This window comes from Prionailurus bengalensis, chromosome A1 (assembly GCF_016509475.1).
Source record: "Prionailurus bengalensis isolate Pbe53 chromosome A1, Fcat_Pben_1.1_paternal_pri, whole genome shotgun sequence".
In the NCBI taxonomy this organism is placed as follows: Eukaryota; Metazoa; Chordata; class Mammalia; order Carnivora; family Felidae; genus Prionailurus; species Prionailurus bengalensis.
Window position 1 is genome coordinate 31,685,336 of NC_057343.1, and position 22,088 is coordinate 31,707,423.

Consider the following 22,088-nt stretch of genomic DNA (forward strand, 5'->3'; position numbering starts at 1 on the left):
TGTAACATGGAAGAATTGTTCATCTAAAGATGAGCGCTCTCACAATCGATCTGCATAATATCTTCTTAATAAACATTGAATAAATTTAGATGAATATGTATGTTTTATGATAAGAAAAGAAAAAAAACCATTTAGCTCCTTGAAAAAAAGCTAACATTAAAATATAAGTAGAAATTGAGAATGAACGTTAAAATTTTGTTTGTATATTCTATTTCTTATATCTCTAAAAAATATATTCAAGAATGTTCTCAACTCCTTTATCAAAGCAGATGGCTACATCAGAGAGATGTCTCTCTGACATCTCTATTTAACAGAGTGGGACTAATTTCCCACAATTTTCCTTCAGCAAGATTCCCATTATCTTTAACCCATGGCAACAAGATTTTAGGTTTGATTTTTAAACTACGGATACTGAGCTCTCCTCAAAATTGGTGCCTGCAATTGAAAGTACTATGCATTGAGTAGTAAAATGAGTGATTCAGATTTAATAAAACCAATGTCTTAAGCTCAAGTAGAGTATTGCTTAATGGCTGAGGCACATAAGTGAACTGGCAATTGCTTTACAATATATAATTGTAATACAATATATAATTTAGTGTAATGGGGGTAAATGATGTGATGCTATTAGAGTATAAGAGACTTTTAATCCAAGGTACAGTGATCAGGGGCAAATTACTGAGGAGGTAAAGCCTTTGCTGAATTCTGTAGTAAGAGACCAGGTGAGTGGGAGCCAATTCAGACAGACAAAACATACAGAATCATCTAAAGACAAGAAAGATCAGCTTTGTGGAAGAAGGTAGTTAGTAAATAGTTAGCTTTACCTTTCATTGAGATAGAAATCAATACACTGTAGCATGAAAAATGTGAATTTCTTTAAAGTATTTTAGCTTGTAAACATTTAGAATGTGGAATCATCCAGCTTCAAATCTCATGATGCTGCATCTGAACTAGAAAAAGGAATGGCAGAAAAGCTATACTTGGTACCAACATGCCTATTTAAATTAATAAAATGTACATGTGTTGTTAACTTTTCCATCACACGAATTTCTTCCCTATTCTTTATGGAATAGTTATCTCAATCTGTATGTATTTTGTGCATGCTATTTCCTAGAAAACTGTCCCCCCTTCTGAAGTTGTATATGCACATAAAATTTTCTTTTAGACTCAAGTCTAGTTCTAATTCATCCATTAATGAGTCTTCCTGTCTTACAGGTGAGAGCTTTGTTTCCTTTCTCTCTCTTCTGTTTCTCTCTTGCCAAGCGAAAGAGGACATCATTTGCTTTCATGCTACCACCACATGGGTATCATGCTAGGCACAGATGATACCGAGGAGAAAACTAAAAAACCTTCCTCTCCCAGATGGTCCCTCTAGCCATGAGGTGTGCAGTGAGGAGTATATCCAAGTCGCTGGAGAGGTTTCCAAAATACTCATGCTTGAAGCCCGAGGCCTGGGAATGTCTGTGAAGAAATAGGTTGGAAATTTGACTTAAAAAATCTTCCAGTTATGTTAATTTATGCTTCTTTACTTAAGCCCATCTGCATTTTGAGAGCCACTGGTTCTGAGCTGCAGAAACGTTTGGAGAGCTGTGCGTCAAGGGTCATAAACTTAGATGGTAAATAAGAAGGAGAAACGACAATTTGGAGTAAACACTCAAAGGTCATAATCTAACATTTATTTTTGGATCAAGGTGTAGTAGGCAGTCATTAGAAGTCTGCAAAGAAAGAGGCAACATGAATAACCATTTTAGGTATGTGGTATAAAACGTGGTAAGCAAAGGGAAAGCTGTAGTTTTGAGAACTTATTATAAGACAGAGACCTCACTTGGGGGAAATGCTATCAATTTGGGAACTATAAAGTGGCATAGTAGGTATATGAAAATAGCATGAACAGCATGAGATGAATTTGTTTTCCAAAAAGTTTTTAATTGGAATTTCAGTTCTTTCGTTTATGTGCTGTGTGACCATGGACAAATTACTTTGTCACTCTGAGCCTGCTTTCTAATATAGTAAACATATTAGATATAAATATACTTCATAATGTTTGGTCAGTATTAAAATCGGATCATGCATGTTCAAGAAATAAGAGTTTTTTTAATGTTTATTTTGGAGAGAGAGAGAGAATACAAACAGGGGAGGGGCAGAGAGAGAGGGGGACAGAGGATCCAAAGTGGGCTCTTTGCTGATAGCAGAGAGCCTGATGTGGGGCTTAAACTCAAGAACTGTGAGATCATGACCTGAGCTGAAGTTGGATGCTTAACTAACTGAGCCACCCAAGCGCCCCAAGAAATGGGAGTTTTTATTATTACATTATTTTCAGTATCCTGTGAAAAATGGCAACAGGGCCATACTAAGAATATTGTACAATAGAAAAGTTATAAAGGGTATGCATTATTTTGCACAACTTAAAATCTCCCTGTGGAGGGGCATCTGGGTGGCTCAGTCGGTTAAGCATCCAATTCTTGATTTCCACTCAGGTCATGGTCTCACGGTTTGTGAGTTTAAGCCCCACATCAGGCTCTGTGCTGACAGTGTGGAGCCTGCTTGGGATTCTCTCTTTCCCTCTCTCTCTGCCCTCCTCTCTCTCTTTCTCTCTCTTTCTCTTTCACTCTCTCTGTCTCTCTCTCAAAATTAAATAAATAAACTTAAAAATTTTTTTTAATTTAAAAATAGTATTTAAAAAATCTCCATGTGGAGACTCCATACAGATAAACCATCTAATCCTATTTTTAAAATATGTTGAAATATGTGGCACTGGAAGATATCACTGCTATCACCAAGGCCATACTTTAAACATTCAATATCTGTATAACTTATAGCAATTTGAAAAGGGGGCATTTTCCCTTTTCCATTGGGGAGAACATTGAGGTGCAGAGAGATGAAGCGTTTTGCATATGGCCACACAACTAAGTTGGGAGTCTAGGATGTGAACCAAAAACCACCTGCCTTCACAGCCCGTCCCTTTCCACTATGATCCATGCCTGAAATAACTGGAGTTAAGTGTTAATTTCTCCTGTCTACTCTGTTCCCAAGTTTTAGCCCTTAAAGTCTTTCACATTCACTATTACAAAACACTTTCTAACCAGTCTCCACACCTCTAGTTTTCTCTCCATTTGCTTCTTTCTATACCTATTTATTGAGTAACTACTACATGCCTGGCACTATTCTAGGTACTGGGAATGCATAAGTTGCTCTGTCTCTTTTTTCTTGGGACAGCCAGTCAAGTGGAGGAAACACAGCAAATACATAAACAAATGTAGAGTACATGGATGTATAATATATAGTCTAGGGTGGTAAAAGTGGTAAATACAAATTGAGCAGGGTAGGAGGATTGAAAGTTGGATGAAAGTTACCATGGAGTGGTTATTTATAATAAAGTTAAGGGAATTAGAGCAGACACTTGAGGGAAATGAGGGAGTGAGACATGCATAAATCTGAGAGATGGTGTTGCTTGGAACAGGAATAGCAGGGCAGAGTATAAGTGTGCTCTCTGTGTTAAAAGAGTAGTGTGGGTGGAGAAGAATTTTTGAGAGAAAGAGAGACAGTGAAAGAGAGAAAGAACAGGTGACAAAGATCAGTAGATAGTATAAATTAGACCTAGACCCTTAAAGGTCAGAATAAGGATGTTGGTCTACTCTGAGTTGAGAAGCCACTGCAAAGTATTAATCAGAAAAATGACACGATGCAGCCTCTATTTTAGAAAAAAAAATCACCCAATCTACTCTGGTTTTTATATGAAATACTCCTGGTTACCTTTCCAAGATACAGCATCACTCAGGCTTCTTTCTTACTTGTAACCCAGCAGTGTCTCACCGTCACAGTCCACTGGATTCAGCTTCTGCTTAGGAGAGACAACCATGTTGGTGGTGGCAGTGGTCGTAGTGGTCATCATAATACTTTTTGCTCCATGTTCCCTAGCTCTGTTGATCTCTTGATCTACAGAGTATTTGATCTTTCACAATGTAATTCTTCTAGAGAATCCTCTATTTATTTGTGAGGGAATATCCATTTTCATCTCAACGGACATTGATTGTTCTTTTACACAACAGTTTTGGAAATCCTGTTCTGCAGAATTAAGATAAAACTCTTGGCATTCAAGCCCTTTTTATTCCTACCACATTTTGTTTTTCTCTTTGTGAGTGTTTTTTCTTTATCCATATCCCATAGTTAAGTCCTTTCAGTTCTTCAAATCTTGTTCAAATTCTACTCTCTCTAGGAAGCCTTGCTTGATTTTTCTTTGTGAAAATAATTGTTTTTTCTTGTGATCTTCCATGATGCCAATTCTTACTTTTTTTTTTAACTAAGTACCCTACATGGGCATTGAACTCATGACCCTGAGATCAAGAGTTGCATGCTCTACTGACTGAGCTGGCTATGTGCCTCTCATACCTTTTTTATGCCACTTAGCATTGACTATATTCTATCCTATACATGATTATCCATATCCTATTTCTAATGCAAAGATCCATGGAAGAAGGCTGTCTGCCTAATCCACCTTTGTACCTAACGTAGTATCTTAAATTCAACAGGAAATTGATGAATATGTCAACAGTCGGTTAATTCTTAATATGATATCTATTCTGATTGTATGTATCATATATTTCCATGATTCAATTGTAACCTCTTTTAAATAAGAACCTACATTTTTCCCTTTAATATGCTCTCTATGTGCTCCATATGGACATCTGTTAGTTTCCCTCAAGTCTTCAAAACTTTATCGATTGAACGGTCAATTAATCCTCCAGGATGGAGAAATTTGCCAGTGGGTCAAAAGATTTAAATCATCCCTAGAGCTCCATTCTGAAAGAGAGATTTTGTAGTTTCAAAATGTTTGTGGAATGCCGTGTGCACCGAGGAGACAGAGTGAGATAGTGAGGGCAGGTTCAAAGCCATTCTCCAGTGGCTCTCTAAAAGGCTAAGATGCCACAATTGGGGTCAGAAACCTTAATCTTTGCTATCAGAGTTTTTATTGCTCTGGCGTGTGTTGATACACTCCAGAGGGAACTGTCATCTTATCTTGCTTATTCCACAGGTTGGGAAACAGGCTTGTAGAGAGTATGTTGAGGTAAGAGAAAGAGGTGAAATGAAATTTTCATTTGATTCAGTCTTAGAATATGATATGAAGGTCTAATATCTGGATTATTAATTTAAAGAGCTATAGGTAAGTTGCAGAAGAAATCAATTAAATATGATACATAAATTTATTTTTGGCTTTGATAGTCTTATGTTTACTTATTACATAAATTAATAGTATGCAGCTGTGAGTCTGATTACAAAGTAATGTTTTCATAAAACATTACATCAAACAGTAAGAAAAAAACCCCTACAATTCCATAATGAAGCTTCTGCCAACCTGCAAATAAACACAGGAAGAGGATATGGAAAATGTTAATTCATGGTTTAGATAGACTGCCCCCCCAGTCACTTTATGTTCAAATATTATCTTACTATCCCAGTCGTACATTATTAAATATTATTATTTGCTCCTCTATTGCAGTACATCTCCACCTGACTCCTTAAGACTTGTCTGAGATTCCCCTGAAGGGACGCTAAATGATTTACTGTCAGGTTTCCCACATCCTAGAGAGAGTCAAAATTAGGATAGGAGGCAGATGTAAATTTAGGAAAGAATAAGGGATTTGAGAGTTCAGTCTAGGTCACAGGTAGAAGAGCACAGATGAGATAAGAACATTTATTCAGAGCTGTATAGAGCAGTGAGGATGATACAAGGTATGGTCCAAGTGGTAAAATTATAATAATAGATCCTAGTAATGTTGATCTGCCAAAATATTATAAGTACTGTATTTTTTTCTCCTTTAGAAACATTTTAGTTTTTACAATTCCAATAAGAGAAATAAGAGTTGGTGAAAATTTGAGTAGCACAACTTAGTTCTTTTATCATCTAATAGAGGTGTCAATGATTCTTTGAAGCAGAAAGGAAGGATAGAATGCATTTAATTTAATGGAAGTAAAATTAGCAAGGAAAAATTTTATTCATGTTATACTAGAAAAGAGATTGGCTGGGACTTAGAAAATAATAGGAGTATTAAAATATTTTCTAAGGCTGGGGCACCTGGGTGGCGCAGTCGGTTAAACGTCCGACTTCAGCCAGGTCACGATCTCGCGGTCCGGGAGTTCGAGCCCCGCGTCAGGCTCTGGGCTGATGGCTCGGAGCCTGGAGCCTGTTTCCAATTCTGTGTCTCCCTCTCTCTCTGCCCCTCCCCTGTTCATGCTCTGTCTCTCTCTGTCCCAAAAATAAATAAAAACGTTGAAAAAAAAAATTTAAAAAAAAAAAAAATATTTTCTAAGGGAATGAAGGCAACAATCTTTTTGAATACTTACCTTTGGGCTTATTTATCTGATCTAGAATGAGGCTTCATCTTGAACTTGTTCCTCCTAAACTGGTGGTCTTTTTCACTTAAATTGCTGTTCTCCTGTTATCTATAATTCATTAAACTCTTGCTTTGTAAATATTAACTAACCTTTTTAAAAAGCTCTAGAAAACAGAAATAATTCTTCCTTATAATAAAATTCATTGGCTGCTGTATTTTTTAAAATTTATTCATACTGCTGTCTTTCAGCTTTAAAAAATATTAAATAAATACATAAATAAAGTGCCAGCATATCTCAGGGTAAAGTGGGAAGAATAAAAGACAACAGAATGCCCTGCTTTTTCGTGTCTCTTGTATGAAATGCAAATTTGTCCCATTTATCCTTGTAATTTTAGAAAACTAAATGTTACTTTGGTATGCCCCACTGAAACTTTTTATAAAATAGCTTTCTTCTTAATATTATGGTTTAGAGATTTACATCTGGTTCTAGAAAGGCAGAATGATATTCATCCTGCACTTCTCTCTTTAAGATTTAGCATACTCCTAATTTAAAAGGAGACTGAAATAAAGTAGAAAAAGGTAGTGGTCTTTATGAAAATTTTTCTAACTTTGCAATTATTCGATAGTGTGTATTCCTTTTTAAATAATTTCTGTAATTTTGAAATAAAAATATTAAAACAAGTTAAAATGATGCATTAATGGAAATTATTTTTTGTCAGTAATATAAACACACTCTTTACACTAAGTTAGAAGGTTTTTTTATCTGGTAAGATGGGCACCTTTTTGTCTGCAGCAGTAACGATTGTCTGGCCTTGAAATAAATTAATGGTAACTGCAGAGCATAACAGTCTGGAAGAGGGTATATTGCTGGTGTTGGACATGAGTCCTGGGCTCTGCTGGAGAAGCTTAGATTAGAAGCATTTCTCCAGAAGCACGAGAGTGCAGACTGGAAGGATTCAAGTGTTCATACCTCGTTCTGGTTTAATGTGAATGCTTTTTTATGAGTTGATGGAACTGTATACTAAGGATTGAAATTTCCTGAAACATAAAGGTGCTAGGCCAGTTATCAGATGTTGTGCCTATGGAAGGTCAAATGGATATAGAAGATAAATGTAAGCCAGCCAATAACAGGTACATACTTAATGATTAAGCTTCTCTGTATGCAAAGCCCTGTGCAGGGTACTGGGATAATCACAGATACAGAGACCATTTTCCCTGCCCTTAGAAAGCTTTAAAATTGTTGAGAGATAACACCTACACTCATAAAAGCATCAACACCCAAAACAGTGTGCCTAACAAAGATGTACTTAAAAGATTTTTGCATATAAGCAGTCTTGAACAATATAGCATACAATAGCATCTTGTGAAGTAAAAGGGATGTCAAGTGTGATTCCAAACACTTAGAATTTTCACTTTAAATTCCTTTTTGTGTGTATGGAATAAAACAGAAACTGCCCTCTAGTTTTTAACATTTCATCATTTTTTTTGTGTGCTGTACTTCATCATTATCAATTTGTTTTCCTTTCAATTTACTAATGCTTCTCTGATTTTCAAGTCCCTAAAGGAAACATGAGTAGATGATTATGCTGTTTGGAACACTTCAACAGTGACAGGGTAACTAATGGCTTGAAAGAGTTAATTAATCGTGTTCTCTGATGTGCCTTTTGATTTCTAAAGTGTTTTGGATATGATTATTTCCCACCATGTGATTTCATTTATTTAGGAAATAATTATTTAGGAAAAAAGACTTCCAAACCTATCATATCATGGAATCTTTTCAAAAACCTATCATGTCCTCTGTGAAAATTGTATGCAGAAATTCCTTCACTTGTATCCAGAAATAAGGACAGGCTTAGGATTTGAGTACTGGAATAGAATAGAATGAGATAATTGGAGATGTAACTCTCTTACTCCTCTCTCTCACATCTTGTATGTCAAGGGACAGTGATATTCTGTCCCTTGCCATACAAGAGCTTTTAATGATCTTATAATAGATCATTTTAATTTCTCTCTCTCTCTTTCTGTATCCACCATGATGACATTTGGTGTTTTATGTGGTTCAGTTTCAAACAACCTCAATATAGGGAAAAGGCTAAAAGAACAGCATGTTATTGGAGAAGCATGGGTGGTCTTAATGCTTTCATTTGCTGACTTTTAGGGACCACTAAATTCTATTGAAAAGCTTTTACGATGAGGGGTGCTTTGGGCAGTATGTTTTTTTTGAGGGGCATAGCAAATTTAAGTATAAAATTAAGTATAGATCAAGTGTTAGGCCAACAAGGGATCTATTCTCTGCTCTTTTTTCTTGCAGTCAAGTCTTTAATTCTGTGTTTGCCAAGTGTAAACCTAGAGAGACAACACTGGGCCAGAATATCAATTATCATTTGTAGTTAGTATGAATTTAAAAGGGAGTCAAGAAAATCAGACTCTTTAGAGTTTACAATGTAAGTTTAGACTAAAACAATTGTACTCACCATCATCCACTTTATTAAATGTGTTAGAACACAATTAACACAATTAACTTTCAAATTCTTCAACATTTTAAATGTTTATTCAGAAGGTAAAAATAGTATGAATCATAAAGATTTATTTTACTTTGAAGGCAGAATGTTTGGCTTTATTATTATTATTATTAGTAGTAGTAGTAGTAGTAGTATTTTACTGTTTATTTAAACTCCAGTTAGTTAACAGTGTGATGTTAGTTTCACGTGTACAATATAGTGATTCAACACTTCCATAAGATATTTGGTGCTCCCTCAGCAAGTACACTCCCTAATCCCCATCACCTATCCCCCCCCCCCCCCACCTCCGGACCCTCCCCTCTGGTAACCATCAGTGTGTTCTCTATAGTTAAGAGTCACGTTCTTGGTTTGCCTCTCTCTCTCTCTCTCTCTCTCTCTCTCTCTTTCTCTTTCTTTTTCCCCTTTGCTGGTTTGTTTTGTTTCTTGAATTCCACATATAGTGAGATCATATGGTATTTGATTGGCTTTAAATACCAGCTATTCCATGTTCTGTGATCTCAGGCAGTTGCCTAAATGTCAGTGATTCAACTCTGTGACTGAAAAAAAAAAATTGGAGCGAATCATCATCATCATCATCATCATCATCATCATCTATCTCACACTTTCCTCTGAAGATTTAATTAATGTGTGTGTGTGTGCACGTGTATGTGTGTGTGCATGCATATGTGTGTGTATATGTTTCAGGGAGGGTGAGAATGGGAAAAAGAGAATTTATGAGAATACATACACAGAATGAGCTATAAGTTTCATTGAAACTCTGTAAAAAAGCACTGATTATAATGCAAATTAAATATCACACAACTGGCTTTGTCAATCATCCTCCAAAGGAGGTTTTTCTGGTCATTTTAGTAATCTAATAATGTAATATCTCATCCTATAAATTTGTAAGAATTTTTATTCTTCTAGCAAGATGTTGGAGGACCATTATATTAGATTTATATGGATATATACATAAACATGTACTATTATTCTCTTTGCAAAAAGGAAATGTTTTTTTGGCTTAAGCCCATATTTGATATCTATATCTATGAATATCTATATTTCAGTGTCTACATACGTATTTTTTCTATTGCTGGATGGATAACAAATTACTACATGTTTTGTAGTTTAAACCTATCATATCATCCCACAACATCTGTAGATCAGGAGTCTGAGCAAGGCTTAAATGGCCCTCTGGTCTTGTTAGAATTCAAGGTGCTGATGGGGATAGGGTTTCATGTGACACTCAAGATCATCTTCCAAGCTCATGTGCTGTTAGCAGAACTTAGTCCTTGCTGATGGATATCTTATGATGGCTTTTTTCTTCAAAACTGTCAGGAGAGTCTGCATTCTGATATCTTCACCTGATTGGGTCAGACCCACCAAGGATAATTTTTTGATTGCCTTAAAGTCAATTAGTCAGACATTACTCATATCCACAAAGATATCCACTCATATCCTGTAACCTTTTCACTTTGATGTATCATAAGCGTGACACTGATAGCCCATTATCTTTGCTATATTCTATTGGTTAAAAGTAATTGAAAGTTTCTATCTATACTCAGGAAAGGAGATTATACAAGGGCATGGATTATTGGAGGTTATCTTAAAATTCTGTCTACCACAGCTTTTCTACCATCTGGATTAGTGTATTTGAACTTCTTGTTGCTTCGCTGGTTATTGAGTTTATCACTCTGTTCTGATCCAACTTTTTTTTTTCTTTCTCAATTGCAATAGGTTTTTTGAATAAACTCATAATATTATATAAGTAAAAATACAGTTACAACATGCATGCACCACTGTTAAATGTTAAGCAAGGCTCAGCTGTGTCTGCTTTACGTGTGCTTACCATGGAGTAAAAGTTGTGCAATAACACATAAAAGTACAGCCCATTGAATTGTGTCACTCATATTGGATAATTTTAAGAATGACTGTAAATTTTTGGTGCTTTTTGTCTGACTTTTCTGGTAAATAATGAAATCAGTTGTTCGGTATTAGTGATTTAATTACTTAGAAGCAAGTATGTGTTACTATTTTCTCAAGCATCTATACCAGTTTAATTGAAAAATATATTCAGTTTTCAATGAGTGCTGATAAAAAAAAATACCATTGGAAACTACCTATCTCTATGAATCAGTTTTCTCAAAACTGCAATTCAAACAAGATATAGAAATGACTGACATTATCAGCAACAATAGTCCGTGAACCCTGTGTGGCCCTATGTGGCCATTATTCTCTAGTTGTATTATTCATTACAAGGATTAAAAATATAACCTTAAAAATAAACATATGGTCATAAGATTCATCATTTATCTATTGCAGAGGCAGTGGTTGAGGTGAATCTTTTGAATGAGATTTCACTTGATTAAAGGGTCTATTGCTTTAAAAAAAAAAAAGTTTGAGGGGCGCCTGGGTGGTGCAGTCGGTTAAGCGTCTGACTTCAGCCAGGTCACGATCTCGTGGTCCTTGAGTTCGAGCCCCGCGTCAGGCTCTGGGCTGGCTCATGGCTCGGAGTCTGGAGCCTGTTTCCGATTCTGTGTTTCCCTCTCTCTCTGCCCTTCCCCCGTTCATGCTCTGTCTCTCTCTGTCCCAAAAAATAAATAAACGTTGAAAAAAAATTTTTTTAAAAATAAAAAAATAAAAAATAAATAAAAAAAAAAGTTTGAAAGCCACAGAATAGTTTGATAGTATTAGAAAGACAGGATCTATAGTTAGTAAATACATCTAGGGAACTCAGGGGCCTCATCAAACAATAATCAAATTCAAATATTTCTTTGATGGGACTTATGAAGCTATTTTATAATCTAACCACATCCGCCCCATTTGATAAAAGGACTATTGACACCATCTTTTCCAGCTAAGGGCTTGCTTTCCCAAGTAAGATCCCATTCATGTTCATGCTCTCCTACAGCAATGTAGGATAACCTGTCTTGTGCAGCTGAGTAAGCCATAGATCTAAATAAGTAACTCTCCTACCACCAAGATCTGACTATATGCATTTTATCAGGCAAGATCAAGCTTTGAACCATCATTTATAGTTTCTAGTTAACTAAAGGATGCATAAGGTTCATGATACGATTTTCCAAACCCAATAGATTCCTTCGTATATGCTTCCTTAGTGACAAAGACTCCTCTGCTGGAATGGAGCTGGGAAAGCATCTACAGCTAAACATCCTAAAGTGTTAGGTTTCTTAATGTGATTGTGCTTTCAGTCTTACTGAGGTTTAATTGAAGTACAATAGATCACACACATTTAGAGAGTACAATTTGATCAGTCTTAACCTATGTGCACACCACAATCAGGAAAATGAACATCTCTAGCAGCCTCAAAAGTTTTCTTGTAACCTTTACAATCCCTCAACCCACTACTCTACAGAACTGCTGCTCTACTTTCTTTCATTATAAATGTTAATGATTAACATTTCCGTACATTTCTACAAATGAATCATGCTGTATACGCTCTTTTTGTGCCTGGTTTCTTTCACTCAGCTACTTATTTTAAGATTCCTCCACGTTGTGGTGTACATCAATAGTTCATTCCTCCTTATTGCTGAGTGGTATTCCATGGAATGGATGTAAAATATATCTTAATACATATTTTTAGGATATATCTTAGAAATATTTTATGTAAACATCCATAAATCTACCTGATTATTTTGTAATGGCTCCATAGTATTAAATAGCACGAAGGTACCATTAAAATCATATGGTGCTAAAATAAACTTATTAGTACACAAATCTTTTTTTGCATGTGAATACTTCCATAGAATAAATCTCGATAAGTGGAAGGCCTATCTCAAATGATATATCCAATTGAATTTAGATAGATATTGTAATATGACTTCCAGGGCCCCCCCCCCCCCCCGGGTGGCTCAGTCGGTTAAGCCTCCCACTCTTGATTTTGGTTCAGGTCATGATCTCACGGTTCTGAGTTCAAGGCCCGAATCGGGCTCCATGCTGACAGTGCAGGGCCTGGTTGGGATTTTCTCCTTCTCTTTGCCCCCCCCCCAAAAAAACAAGTAAACTTAAAAAAAAAAAGATATTGAAATATGACCTCCAAAAAACATCCAACAATATGCATTATAACCAATTTTGCATTGGTATTGTGTACTCTTGCCTCTAAAGGGATAACAGCCAGAGTCCTAATAGTCATGCAAATGCATTCATGACACTGTAGGGCACAGGATCAAACAAAATGCAATCCAAAGAATGAGGCAGGGGAGTGTTTTCATTCTTTTGAAAAGATTGAAATCGAAACTCTAATGAAATACAATGGAATTTTAGCACTATGATGATCAATATCAGTTATGTTTATAAAAATGTACTAAGTACATTATGTTTATAAAATGTTTATAAAATATCAAAAGTTTATTAAAATGTACTAAAGTACTGAGAAGTTCTCAAGTATCCTCTGAATATTCAAAGGCATTTAATAATAGTTTAACTAGTTAAAACAAGTAAACAATATTAAAATATTCAGTGCATTTAAAATATTTTAAAAATTCTTTTGGAAACCACATACAATTGGATTCATTTAAATTACTTGGGTTAGCCAAACTTCTTTACTTACTTGTCCATCTAGTGAAATAATTGTTTTTGACACATTCTTAATAGTTCTTCCTATGTGTTTTTTATTATGCCTTCTCTCTCTCTCTCTGTCTCTCTCTGCCCCTCTGTCTCTCTGTCTCTCCCTCTCTCTCACGTTAGGACCATGAGGAAGTACCCTGCTTTGTGGATAAGTTTTCTAAGACTTGTGTTCTGTTTAGAGTAGTCCAATAGGCTTGACAGTGTTCCACTCCCCCTTTGATAACAAAATGAGGAACTAATTAAAAGTACAGAATAAAAAAGGCATTCACTCCTTATATTGCTTTTTTCTGTTGGTACAGGAAATATGTGGTTTTCCCAGTGCACTATTCTCAGTAGCATTTGGGTGGGTCAGCAATCAGTGGTCTTTGTTTTGTGGTTTTTCACAGCAATACATTATATGGAGAGATAGACTCAGTTCTAATTCCTTACCCTTTTTCCAAGTTTTATAACTAAATAACCTTTTTAAATAAAATATTGCAACAGTCCTGCATTTTGAGGATGAAAGTGCTGTTTTCTAAAAGGTCAATTCAATCTGGGAAATGTTTTCGGTTTAGACAATACATTATACACTGTAGAAACCCATGGCAATTTTCAGCACCACTAACAACGGGAAGTAAATTTCAGTCATTCACAGTAAGATGGCAATGTGGTGACATTTGAAGCCTGGACGTGGGCTCTTACATTCATTGTAGGTGACTGACTGCTGTGTGGCAGAGGCCTTTTCCGACTGCAGATGAATTCTAGATATAAATGAAAAAGATGATCAGAACGATTTACAAAATGAGTGAGACCCCATCATCTGAGTGACAATATTCTTCTTTTACAGCAGGCATGGATTAAAATACATCAAATTAATAAATCCCTAGGAAACCAATAATCTCACATTTGCTGAACAATTGTATCTTCTGGTAGTTATTATCTTTGAATTACAGTGAGCCACTATCTTTGTTTCATTTTCCAGATATATGTCCTTGTCCATCAAAAACTATGACAGTTGTGCTACACAGTCAAGCAATAAATTTATGAAACATCTCTCTGAAGTGCATGCTTGTTTCATAATCCTGATTCCATATCTTTATTTACTTCAAAATATATGGAACTGTCAGCATGAGGGTCAGAAGATTACAGCACTTTCTTTGTTTCTTTGCTAGCGTTTTTATTTAACTTGAAAAATAAGCTGCAGCACCAAGGGAGCGATGAAATAAAGGATATATAGATTCACAATGGCATAAGAATGGTAAACATAGAACTACAGATAAACCGTAAGAAAGATCTTTGTATCAAATCATAAAAAAAAAAAATGTTTACTTCAGTAACTCACACAGGTAACCCATACAGGTAACTCACACACCATCTTTATTGAAACCTGTAGAATATATGAAATGATACCCAAGAGCTTTAACATAAACAGAAAAAGTTTCTCATCTTTCTGAAAATGTCTCATAGTGCCTGGCTTTTGACCTTAAGACATCATGTACTGTGAGTATGAGTCTCTTTTATAGTTAGTGATGGACTAATTTAACATTTAATCTACCTGCGCTTAAAAACAGCAAACCTCGTGGGGTAGCACATTGCTTTAAAAGGCGTGGAAAAGTTATAAATAAGTAAGTTGGCAATTGTAAATTCAAGAGAAACACCTTATGAAGCCAACAAAACAGGCATACAAATGGGCATCAACAGCACATTTTTACTATAGAGTGCTCTGATTTGGAACTGCTTACCATTGTAGAGTTCAAAATACCCTTCAGCTTAATGCCATCAATTAAGAAAGCATATCTTTTTTTTAATTTCCTTCATATATATGATATTGCATGAATTAAATATGTTGAAATCAATTTAATGACATGATAAATTCTAGGGATGATCAAAACATATCAAATCTACATTTCTATGATTAATTTCTATAAATATTTGATGGGGTGTGGGGACCGGGGTATATTTGTTGTTTTCTGTTACTTGATTTAAAATACTGCTGTCATTATCCATATTTTAGAAACATGCAACTATGGCTTCTGATTTTTCATTTCAAATATAAATCTGTATAATATTTTTACCAATCTTTTATTCGTCTATACAATTTTCAAAAAATATTGGCTCTCAAAATTTGTCAAGGATTTCCATAACAAGAGTAAGTACATTAAATATCCTTCAGACTCCTCTCATAATGTATCAGCATTTCCCTAGGACCAAAGAGAGTTATTCAATTTCTTGGAGCCTTGGTTTGTAAAGAATCTGGTTCACAACCTTATTATCTGGCTTCACCACTTACATTATGTTCCACATCTTTGGGGAAGTTCTGTTGGGCATTCAATACACTTAGAGGTGAGTATAATTTTCATTCACAAGCAAAGCACAAATATGAAATGCCTTGAGGCTCTTTGTTCTCCACAGTTAGAACTAAGTAAAGTGTTCAGAGAGTCTTATGGGACTTTCAGGTCAAAGCTTCACTGATAATATTTTCTGAGCAAAATGCAATTGGTTCAGGAGCACTTACCACTACTCCTAATTAATCATGACCTTTTGCTCCATTTTTACTAATCAGTTATATTATTCTCCATAGGTTAGTCCTACCATTTGAACATTTCTAGTATGCAATGGTCTGAATGTTTGTGTCCTCCCAAAATTTATATGTTAAAACCTAATGTCCAAGGGGCGCCGGAGTGGCTTGGTGGGTTAAAAGTCCGACTCTTGGTTTCAGCTCAGGTCATGATCTCACGGTTCATGAGATCAAGTCCAGCAGTCAGGCTCTGTGCTAACAATGTGGAGCCTGCTTGGGATTCTCTGTCTCCCTCCCTACACCCCTCCCTGCTCTCTCTCTCTCAAAATAAATAAATGAATTTAAAAAACAAAACAAAATAACAACTAATGCCCAAAGTGAGGATATCAGGAGGTGGAGCCTTTGGGAAGTGATTAGATCTTAAGGAAATGGGATTAGTATCCTTATTAAAAAAGCCCAAGGAAAGTCCGTTGCCCCTTCTACTGTATGAGAACACAAGGAAAAGTCTGTAACCTGGAAGGGACCCCTCACCAGGCAATGCTGGTGCTCTGAGCTTAGACTTTCAACTTCCAAAACTGTGGGACATAAATTTATGCTATGGATAAGCTACCCTGTTGTTATTTTGGTGTAGGAGCCTGAACAGACTAAGACAGATAACTAACTAGCATTTAAGGCTTAATAAAATGCAAAGAGAGCTAATGACTCTTATTTTCCCTCTTCTAGTCCCTCTGCTCTTTCTGTAGATTGAATTTATCATGCCACCCTTCAATTTAAAACTCTCCAGCCGATCTTCATCATACTTAAAATAAAACCCAAAGTGTTATTGGTGAAGAGTATCTCTCTCACCTCTCTCCCCGGTCTCTCATTCACTGTACTCCACCCTGGCTTTTCTGTGCTTAAACACATGGAGTGGTCTCACCTTTCAGGACATTTGTAATTGTTCTTTTTAGAGCAGCTACTCAAGTCACCCTCTCTCACATTACATTTTATCTTTTATTAGCATATATCTGTACTTAGCACTATGTCTTTAAAAATTTTTTAGTGTTTATTTACTTTTGAGAGAGAGAGAGAGAGAGACAGAGTGCAAGCAGGGGAGGGTCAGAGAGAGCAGGGAGACACAGAATCCAAAGCAGGCTCCAGGCTCTGAGCTGTCAGCACAGAGTCCAACATGGGGCTCAAACTCACGAACTGAACCGTGAGATCATGATCTGAGCCCGAAGTCATACGCTCCACAGACTGATCCACCCAGGAGCCCCAGTACTGTGTCTTAATAGATTATTTAAAAGACATATGAACTTCTTGAAATCAGCAGTTTGGTCTGTTACACTCTAAGTTGCTTTTCTAATACTTAGAAGATGGTGAGTAAATATTTGTTTACTGAATGATTAATTCACAAAATTCATCTTGGGGCCATTTGGGAAAAGAACTATTTGTCTTCGAAAGTATTGCCCATGTTCCATTTTAGGAAACTAGTAGATTCAAGGGAAAGCCTATGGAATTGAGGAATGTACTATGTTGGCAAAGTTGCATGTACATCTCTATGGAAAAACTACTTTGTAGTAAGAGGAGCTAAAAGTGTTAAATTGTTAATTCCTTTCTCAAAATGTTATTACTGCTTGCAGTGATGAACTTGAGTTTTTAAAATAATAAACAAAGTAAAATATCTTGTTCAATGGAAAATAAGTGTTTTAAGAAATAAGTTAAATTAAGCAAAGAGGAAAAACGCCTTTATGTCTTCCATCAGAGCTAAAGAATGTATTGATACTTGTAACTTTTAGAAACTATTATTTTTAAATTTCTGATATTCTCAACAACATGATTAATTATACAATCTTAAGTTAAAGCTGTATAAACACCTATCTATTTAAAACTTGTTTGTTTTTAATAAGTAAAAATATTGCTACTGAAGGAGATATTTTCAAAGGAAAAATAAAATTATTACGTAAACATGTGAGCACAAAAAGGGTGTGCCTTCGCTCTTGGCACTCACACAGTAAGGAGTTAGAGATTGCTCCCCAAAGTTAAAAGTGTTTTATTAAAGATAGTACAGGGCCACCTGCGTGGCTCAGTGAGCTAAGTGTGACTTCAGCTCAGGTCATGATCTCATGTTCCACAAGTTTGAGCCCCATGTCAGGCTCTGTGCTAACCACTCAGAGCTTGGAGCCTGCTTCAGATTCTGTGTCTCCCTCTCTCTATGCCCCTCCCCTGCTCATGCTCTGTCTCTCTCTCTCTCGCTCAAAAATAAATAAAAATATTTAAAAAAAATTTTTTCCCACAAGGTGGGAGAGCAGACAGCACCAGAGGATTCTTTCCTTTTACATGAGCAGGGTCTTGTGTCACAGACAGAGTGGTCTCTAATGGAGGCTGCTTCCAATCATTTGGGGGCACTCCTCCCACAGGTGGGGAGGGAGAGTTTTTGGCTCTACAAAGTTTATACCAGAACCATCATGGCCACCTTCCTCCATGGAGGGTGGGTAATAACCCCCATGCAAATCCATTACAATGAGTCTAGGGGTTACCCTGGGGCAAGAGGTGAAAGAGGAGACTGCGTACTCTGCCACTGTGCTCTTGGTCTGTCAGCCCTCATGTCTTAGAAGCCACAAGGATGTTGTGCTCTCAGGATTCTAAGGTGATACCCATTTATCACCATCCTTGCCTCCAGCTTATGTCTAATTTAGTGCCTACTCTACCCTTCCCCCTTCCAGGACATGGGACTCTAATTTTTCAGGTCAAGGGATGAAGTTTCCTCAGAACATTTCTTCCACTGCTCATATCTAGCATCTATCTAACAAACATATTATATACTAGATAAAATATGTTGTTGACTTTTTGTGCCTAAAATCCTCTTGTCCATCTTTCTAATAACTTCATTATGAATCTCTTTTGAAATGTAGCTGTCTTACTTATCATAGTCTATCTGCATGAAATTTTCGATGTAGCTCTAGAGCAAATCTTGTTATACTGAGACTTTTAAAAGATGGGTAGTGTGATGAGAATGTCTAATCTGTATTTATAACACTGTATGTATAATACCATATATGCATTGCATTTAGGTGGTAGTCTATCACATATTAAAGTGTTATGTAGGTAAATAATATGTATAATCCTTTCTACATAGAAAAATAATTGAACTGAAAACACATTAATCTCTGTACTGAAATGAAGCAAGTATTTCATTTTAACATAAATAAAATCATACTTAAAGTTCCAGCTAGATGAATTTAAAGTGCTGAGTATGTTCAATTCAAAAAAATTATCTGTATTTGAGCCTAAAGCGTTTTCAGTAGATCCCATATTGGACAAAACTCTGTAATCTTTATACCAGTGCTTCTTGGTATTTTGTTCATTTGAAAGGACGTGACATATATTGATAGTACCAATCAAATTGTCACCGTTGACTAAATAACTAAATTCAATAGTGTTTTTGTTGTTAAAGAAGATTTCTGCTAACACATTATTATTTAGTAGCCATACAAGAAGCATTAATCATAACCTATATTATTTCTCAGTGTCAGCTCAGAATCTGTTCCTGTTATTAAATAATCCAGACATTTTCCTTTACCCAGCGAAACCTTACTCTGATCTTACCCTAAGCCTCATGTCACTTTCTGAATTTACTGCTTTTTGCTTCAAGGACTCTGTGACAATGAACTAGTGAGCGGCTTCAATTGTCCATTATAGAAACTGACATCAACCTCTACTCACCAGCTATCAGTTGTATTTTACTAGACAAGTTGAGTACCAACTGTTTGGTCTTTCATCTATCTTGACCCTAGTAATACCATGATCTATTAGCCACTGCCACAGATCTGTGTGGATGTAGACACTGATTGTCATTGTGGCTTTAATGCCTATTATAGCAATCATGGATCCTTTGTCTCTGATAGTTAAGTGATAGGGATGCTAAGGTGTTTTTGTTTTTGCTTTCTACCCTCTACTATAGGTAACTCCAGGTTACCAAGGTCAGTTACCACTGTGCTTCTCAAAAATGCCAGCTCCTCCATTCCCTCCATTAGTATACTCGATACTGGATTTCTCCAGGGATATATTCTGAATCCTCACAAGAGAACATATTCATATGGTGCCTATTCAAATGGGATCTTTCATAAAAAATCAATTCTGGTATGCTTTATTTTTTAAAATAAGCTCCATGCCCAACATGGAGCTTGAACTCATGACCCCGAGATCAAGAGTTGCATGCTCTACCAACTGAGCCAGCCAGGCACCCTCAATTCTAATATTCTTATATTTTTTAGACTTCCTGTACACCTTATAATTTGCCAAAAATATCTGGATCTCTCTCCTAATTCACCATGGTTCATTGTCCCTCCAAGGTTTCAGAGAGCCATTCAAAAATACATTAAGACCAATTTAGGTCTCCATGCCAGACCTCTAGATTCTGAATCCTGTTTACATGCTCCCACATTCATAAAACTTCTGTCAGGCCTTAAATTCTTTGTCTCGTGGTGCAACAGCCTCGTGATTCAATCCCAAATGTATTTACAGGGTTACTGATGATACATTTTAGTTAGGTCCTGAAATTCCTTCAACATGTGGGCTCTTTCTCTCAGAGCTCTGATTCTGCAAAGACCTTACCCTTGTCATGAAACCCGAAACACTAGGGGTAGAAATGTAGAATCTGAGCAGAACAAAAAATCTCCAGTGAGGTCATGCCTTTGGGAGAAGAGAGGTCACTCAAGGTGAAGTGTTCTTCCTGGCTTGAGAGGTTCAGATGATTTGAAGAGCACATGAGTTTTGGGCTCAGCCAGTCAAATAGTCCTATATGAAGGATCGAAATCTCCTGGATCTACTTTTTTCCGCCTCCATTAGAGCCCTGACTTAGACATTGGAGGTTTTTCAAGGCTATATATTAAGTTTCTTTTGAGGCTCTTTGTAGCTTTGTAAATAATGGGTTCAGTTTTAAGCAGTTTGGCCTGTGCCTGCAAGAAATGAGGCAATTTGGAAGTGTCTCCTTCCAAATTGCCCTTTTTCACAGAATATCTTACCTTAGTAGTTGGCTTTCCTGACCATCATATTCTAATGCAGTCATAAGCATAGAGCACAATTTATAAATGCCACCGTCTCCATATCATTTAATCACCACGGTTACCTTTCATGATGCTTCCTCTGTCACCTGCAAGCCATCGTAATTAACCTCAGGCAAAAGCACAGTAATTATGATGTCACTACATGTCAAAGCTTATCACAACCTCACTGACCACCAGCAATTAAGTCCTCATTGCCACTGCATTGGTGGGCAATCCAGCTTCGATATTGTACTATGTCCACTTCTATCATGAGTGCCAAGTAGAGTCTGTCATTATCATAAATAGAGAAGCCTGAGAATGGCAGGCACAGGGTGAGAGCATCATGTGAGGCACTGTGAGTTTGTGCTTTTATAAAGTTTATTAGAACCCTTACATTTGGGAAACAAGTGCAGTTGAGGCAGAAAGAATATGAAGTGGTGCAAAAGGGGTGCCTGATTCAGTTATTATTTCAAAAATAATCTTACGAATGTGTTTAAAGAGACATGATAATAATATGAGGGATTTTTCATCTTATAATGTCAAGTGAGGAAAAGCAGATGTGAAATCTTACATATGCTTAATATATATTGAAAATACTAACTGCTATTTTTGTTTCTACCCAAATGACCTCATTGTACCTTCACTATCAAAACCATTTCTTGAGCTTATTCTCTCATTGAATTAAAGCATGCAATATCTCAAAAGCTAACATAAAATAGTCTTTACAGATATAGCAGGGTCACATTTTTTTGAAAGCTGTGATTTTTGAATTGATACCATGAGTATTTTAAAAATGAAAGTAGCTAAACCCTGAAGGAAGCCAAATGTAGATTTTGTGCAATTAATAGTAAATAATGGAAAAACTCAAATTCCTCATTTCAGACTTGATCAACTTCTGGGCTGGAGAAGAAGGAACCTTAAAGTGGTAGAAAGAAGTAAAGACATGAAACTGGGCCAAGAAGATAGATAGCTAGAAATACCAGAATGATTCCATAAAGAAGATATGTATCCCCAGTGAAGTGGCCAAAATTTTAAGTTTTGTAATCAGAAAGTAGAAGGTAGCTAGCTATTCAGGCTGAAACTCTCAGGGGCAGCATACCTGAGGCTATTGTCTGTATGTAGCATGCACCATCTGAAGTTAAAGGAG

The 22,088-nt window shown here is 36.2% G+C and overlaps 1 long non-coding RNA gene across 2 annotated transcripts; it reads right to left on the reverse strand.

Moving 5' to 3' along the window:
- Positions 1 to 462: 462 nt before the first annotated feature.
- Positions 463 to 21,034, reverse strand: LOC122483265. Of its 2 annotated transcripts, XR_006297371.1 has the most exons (4): positions 20,921 to 21,034; positions 14,099 to 14,157; positions 3,751 to 3,835; positions 463 to 1,458 (listed from the first exon to the last, which is right to left on the reverse strand). It is a non-coding gene; the product is annotated as an uncharacterized LOC122483265 (long non-coding RNA). The 2 variants fall into 2 exon arrangements; XR_006297370.1 differs by lacking the exon at positions 3,751 to 3,835.
- Positions 21,035 to 22,088: the final 1,054 nt, after the last annotated feature.